We start from the raw sequence: 6,751 nt of genomic DNA, 5'->3' as shown, positions 1-6,751 counted from the left end.
TTATATACTTTTTTAATTAGCAGAATGTTTCTATTCGGCTTACGACCAGCATTTGAAGGCAACATTGCACTACAGCCATGGCATGTCCTGTCTTTGACTACAACTAGTGTATAAATGGCAACAGTTCAATGAAGTATTTGGATAAAACAAGTAAAGCTTCAATGGCTTTTTTTTTTTAGCAAAATAAAAAATCACTAAACTTACATAAATAAAAGAATACGTAAATGCTCAGATTAAATAAACATACAAAACAGATAGTGAAGAGGCTGAGTTGTATTTTGCCATCACTTCACCAGGAATAACAACTCATGTATTAAAAATACATGGAATACATGAATGTGTTATTAACTTCCTTGTAATTATTTCTTTTTTTTTAATCCTCTTCTTGAACCTCAAGATTTGAATATCTAGAGTTCCATAAATTGCAATTTTTGCACCAGGTTTTTTTTTTTCACACTCTAGTTAAACTTCCCTTCTGAACATACACATACTTTTTAACTATCAGGCCTCGGGGAAGTTACTGAGTTCTAGTACTGCTTCAAATGTCATGTACAGTGTGTTGAGTGTTACAAGTTTTACAGTGGATATATTTTCAGTTAGTTACCTAGAGAATGGAGATAAAATCATCAAAAGAGAAAATAGAAACTGGGCTTGAGTCCAATAAACGAAACAGATTTTTATCAAAAGCATCCCTACAGAAAGCTCATTTTCATTCCCGAACAAGATAAAAGGCCGATGCACACAAAAAAAGAGCACAGCAGTGTACCTTAGTACTCCAAACAGCACACATCTATGGCAGGACCCAGCCCGAACAAAGGCTAAAGACGTGGCAGACACTGAGACAGTGAGGAGGTGCCAGGTCGGTGTGTGAGCAGTATAACCACTCGTGCTGCCACATTTGAGAATGCTGTAATTACCCACATGCCCATCATTAGGCCTACAATGTGCAGCGCCTCTTGGGTTTCTTGGAAACACTTGAGAGAGATCTGAGACTTGAGAATGAGAGAGGCATAGTTAAGAATGGTTTGGCAGATTATGTGGTTGTTTGGGGTCAATGTTAGCTTTTACCACTCAACTCTCCCCGATTCATGGTTTGCTGACCACCCACGAGGCTTGGAGTAGAGTTTCATCACCAGCCCACTAACTAGTACTGTGGTAAATGTCTGCTGCTTACAGCCAGAGCTTTTTTAGTTGGCCTGAGGAACACGTCTAGAACACCTTTATCATTCTCTAATTTAATCTTTAAAACTTTCAATCTATTGTTTGTGGTCATGTATGGAGAAATTTGTTTTCCTGCAAGTGTTACCACACAGCGTAGAGTCTCTCAGATATTTGCTACTAATAACCGCAGTTGCAGTATTAGTTTACTTTTCTTCAGAGAGCAGAGACCCATCGTTTGACTGTATTCAGGATAGAGAAAAGACGTGCTCATGCCTCTATTCTTCTGGCTCTATTTCCTGACTTGAGTTCAGTTCAGTTCAGCTGACACACCACTTATAATCGCTACAGACACATATCTGCACACCTGCAGATTTGCATAGCAGATATCAGTCAATCAAACATTTCAGGCAACTTATTGTCATAAACAGTGTGTAACTACACTAAGTGCTTTTGTTTATGTTTTTGCAAATAAAGCCGTAGTAAGCCAGCTTCAAGTAACGAGCATAAAAACAGGTGAAACAGCTAATTACCAATCTTTAAGAGGATACAGAGTTTTAATTTCGAACATATTATTGATTTTTTTTTTAAATATGCAAAAGCATGCTGGTTTAAGTTCTGAATAAAGGCTATTGCACTGCATGTTAGCTAGCTTTATAGCCTGCAGATGCTATGAAGATGTGTCCATCTGCTTATTTTGGTATTTGCACTGATGCTGTGAAGGCCACAGCTATGATCAGGAGGACAAAAATGAATTTAGAGTCTGATGTAATGTAATTTGCAGGCCAGGTTTAAATGTATTAAAATACTGCAGTATGGGAGTTATGTCAGTGTATTCATTTAACTATTGAAAACCAAATTAGCTTAGGTTCCAAAACTTTTCCTTTATGAAGAGCAAAAAATTACTTTCACTGGAGATATTTTGACTTGTCAAACACAGGTTTGACTAATGATATGTAATTTAACACTGCATTTATTGCTGGAATTGATTCCAAAAAGAGCAGTCAAAGCTGTCATCATGATATTTAGAGCAATATTTACCAAACCTTGTGTTCATGCAAAATTTTGTTTTGACATTTGACACCAGCAAAAATACCCTAAATGCAATTTGTAAACCTGAAATTTGATTACTTGTCCTAAAGGGATTCAAATTACACACACACACACACACACACACACACACACACACACACACACACACACACACACACACACACACACACACACACACACACACACAACCATCTATGCTGTTCTAGAGATACTACAGTCCATAGTTTTCACATGAAGTCAGAGTTCGTGGGACACGCCCAGCTGGAGGGCAAAAACAGTAGCAGGGTCCTTTGCCCTCCAGCCATACTTTGCATGTCTTTGAGTTTAAATTTAGCAATAATGCCAGATAGTTGCTGACCTCTCAGATGCACTAACCAACTTATGTTCATTTATTGCTGCCAGATGGGCGTAGAGTATCGCACCAACATCTGTTCTGGGAGAGAAGCTGGCACTTTTAGGAATTTAAATAAAGCTGCTGGGGTAGAATTTTGATCCCAAAGCCACAAAATTCCCAGTTTCTCTTCATATCTTCATTTTTCCTCCATGGACAAATGATCCAAATACTCTTGGCTGCAGACGGGCGAAAGAAACAACACTTTTGTTCTGCAGTACCGCCCACTATCTACTATTTGCTGATTTGAAGGAGTAAGTGTTTTGCCTGCAAGGGCAGCAAGTTGGTCACGTAACTGAAAACTATAAATTAATGCTATTCTCGGTCAAATTTAACCCAAATCTGTTCAGATCCATTTCTCACACTGTGTAACCCCTTGCACTGAGACAGGCAAGAGATCTGTAATAGGATGACATGGTAGTGGGGTAGTTAGCATGCACAGAGCAAGAAGATTCCTGGAGTGGGTTTCTCTAGGTACTCTGGAGTGCACCAGTTAAGAAACAAACAGGAAGTGGCTGAAGAAGAATCAATATGAGGTTTATTTAAGGGTGAACTACCTTGGATTGGTTAGATGGATGGAGGAAGTCTTTTGACAGAAGCTGCTGGACACTATGTGTGAGGTCCTGAGGACTGAGACTGAGGTGGAGTGTAAGATTTATTCAGAGGACAGCCAGATTATTGAAAACTATCCCACCATATAAGCCTGAACTCTGTCTATAACAGTGGACCTGGACGACGTGCAGAACAGAAAACATGATTTACTGTCAGAACTAAAGATGAACGTGAGCTAATGAAGATACTGTTACAGAGTCACTGGCATCAATCGCTCTGGGGTTTTTTATGGTCTGCATGATTTGGAGATACTTATTAAAGTCAAATGTTATATTTCAAGAATCAAACACAAATCAACTGTAAAGGTTTGCACATTTACAGGAAAAGTGACAGATTCCCGGGTTGATACCCGGTTGGAAGTTGACACAAATCCTTTGGGGATTGCAGGAAGGGCGTCTGGTGTAAAAGTCAGCCAAATCAAAAGATGCGGAGCTACCAGCTGTGTCGGGCCCTTGTAAATAAGGGAGCAGCTGAATGGTTCGTGTGTATGTGCGCACTCAGCATGAGGAGTCACTGAGTCAAAGATTTGGCGCTGCACTCTCAGCTTTTCTGTGCTTTATTTGTGTGTTAAATTTAACATTAAATTGCAAGCTTCAAATCTTTATGTGATTCGTTTAAATATTCTCCCCCAAAATCTGGTGCCATGAAGGGGAAACAAACAAACACACATGCAGTCAAACCTGTTCCCACCACTTTCTGTAGAAAAACTGATGCTGCGCCCCTTCTTGAAATCCCAAACATAGGTCTTTAAAGCCAGGATGGGGTCAGTAAATCTGGCGCATGGACGCTTATTTTTGCAGCTGACCTCATTAGACATACAACTGCAGGAGTTTTCTTTTCAGATCATCAAAGGATAGCAACAATGCAAAAACCAAAGTGAGATGATGGATTTGCAGTATTCATTTTTAATCAGAAATCGATCCATTATGAACACAAGTGCAGGCATACAGCTCTGCAACAGCGCAAATCTCTTGAATGTGTTTCTTTCCTTCTTCTCTCTGATCTGTAATATATAATCTGTTTGCAATAATCTAATGGGACTCACGATCAGGTGACACGATTACTGTGTAACTTCAGAACTGTGATTTGTCAGGATCTGATGATAAACAGCTTTTCGTTCTTCTGTAAATCCTGCACTCCATTTGAGCAGCCAAATATATAACTTTTACATACGTTAGCCAAAACTGAAATAAGGGAGAGAGATAGCATGGAAGTTAAATAGAAAAAGAGAGGGAGAGGGGCAACTGTCCCACAGGAAAGAATGAAAACGTGACAGAAGACACATCCAGGGAGGAGACAGTTATAGTATCATAACATGTGAGCACTGATGGTCAGAAAGATGTTCTCCAATCCTGTCTACACTCAGAAACAACAACATAAACCTCCATGTGCATGTGTGCATCGCCCACAAGCTACACATATCTAAACAAATAGCAATTATATTTTCAACATGCAACAAAACTGCTGAATAGAAGGGCTGACTGTGTTAATATGTACAGTCTGTGTCGAGGAAAGCCTTCCATTCTCCCCCCTTATCATATAATTCTCTGTGAACACATTTGGCTTTGTGAATGTCTCAATAACAAGCAGGCTGAAATGAAAGTCTGGATTTTTGGTGATTTTGTGTTTGGGGTGCACTGATTGCAGGTAAATGAATGCAGGCTGGAAGGAATCTCAGTCCTAAAATAAATTGATTTAATTAGTGACTGATGGGACTTGAGGAAAGTAAACGTTTGCAGTTGTCTTTCTAACATGCCCTTAGCATCATTACCATTGCTTTGATCTCCGTGTGGTTTTCTGTTTGCGGTGCAGGGATGGGCTGGGATGATTCGGCCTAGTGTAGAGCCATGCACTCTAAAACTGAAAGACAATAACAGGGCGCTGCACAACATGAAGGTACATTTTCCACTACATGATTTTGAGTGAGTGTTTCAAACTCAGCCTGTAATATACCAAATACATATTATCAGCTTGTTTCATAGCAGCAGATATACTGCAGCAAACCACATTAGTGAGAAAGGCAAAGAGAGCATTTTGTAGAGCTGCCATACAGCACTACATACTGTCTGCTGTCCATGCATCTCTGGTAAAATGTTAGTTGATACTTAGTCCAAATGAGATTGTTGTTTTTACTACTTTATTTTCCTTCTATACTGTTTTGTTTCAGAAATACTTTGTAATGGGACCTTAAAAAAAGAGGTCCAAGAAAGGGATTTCCAGTAAATATGGCAGAAACATTGATGGTGTGGGTGACCGTGGTTCAGGGGGTTGGGAAGCTCATCTTGCAACCGGAAGTTTCGATCCCCAGCTCTGTTTGTCTTGGTCATTGTGTCCTTGGGCAAGACTCTTCACCTACTGCCTACCGGATGATGGCCAGAGGGGCCGATGGCACAATATGGCAGCCTCGCATCAGTCTGCCCCAGGGCAGCTGTGGCTACAACTGTACCTTGCCTCCACCAGTGTGTGAATGTGAGAGTGAGTAAATAATGGAATTGTAAAGCACTTTAAGGGTCTCGAAAAGTGCTATATAAATGCAAACCATTATTATTATGTTATCTCCTCAGTCAAAATCGGTCATGGTAGAGAGGCAAAACATGCATCGGGCACAGTATCCATGTAGAAGGTCCAGTCCAGAAATCACTCTGTCATTGTGATATTTATGGACATCTACATGTAAATCCCCTGTCCCCACTGCAGGAGTGTGATCCTTTACTGTGTTGACTAGTTAGCTCAGTAAGGTGGTCATCATCCAATCCATCTATATCAAATCTACTGCCTTGAAGTAAAAAAACAAAACAAAAAGCAAAATAAAAAACCCAAACCCCAAAACACTTGGTAAGTTTAAAGCAGAATAATGTGTTAGCAGTAGTACAGCAATCAGTCACTACTGACTACAGTCACATGGATGGTCCTGGTGGATCAGTATTATGAAAATTATTTATATATGTAAAGTTTTATAATTCTATGAGGATAAATGAACAGTCTAAATAAAGTATTAGTTCAGTCTGAACCACTATAATAAAAATTTGTCTTTATTTTACATCTGCAGTCATTTGTATTTGGAGGCTTTGTTCTGCCCTTCCACACATGTATATGGTCAAAGTTAAGTTACTGTGTCAAAGTTAAGTTACTGTGTCGTGTTGTGTTGTATGTAGTGCCGACGTGGGACAGTTTTCCATTTTCATTGTACCATTGTACTATGAATGACTGTGCAATGACATTAAAGAGTTATCCATCTATTATCTATCTATTGGATGGATTCTTATATAGTGCTTTTCTACTCTACTGGAGCACTTAAAGCACAGGCCTCTTTAACCCATTCACTCCCAGTCATACACATTCAGTGCTTTCTGTCTAACATTCTTCATGCTCTGATGAACACACTGGAGAGGAACTTGGGGCTCAGTTCAAGGATACGTTGGCGAGCAGATTGAAGCAGCCAATTAGTGGATGACATGCTGTACCTCCTGATCCACCCCACCCATGAAATATGAGGTGGAAAGAGCAGCTGCAAGATCCCAGTACAGAACATAGCAG

Source organism: Rhamphochromis sp. 'chilingali' (genome assembly GCF_963969265.1).
Source record: "Rhamphochromis sp. 'chilingali' genome assembly, chromosome: 12".
In the NCBI taxonomy this organism is placed as follows: Eukaryota; Metazoa; Chordata; class Actinopteri; order Cichliformes; family Cichlidae; genus Rhamphochromis; species Rhamphochromis sp. 'chilingali'.
The sequence above is the reverse complement of the archived record's forward strand: the minus strand, read 5'-3'. Positions refer to the sequence as shown.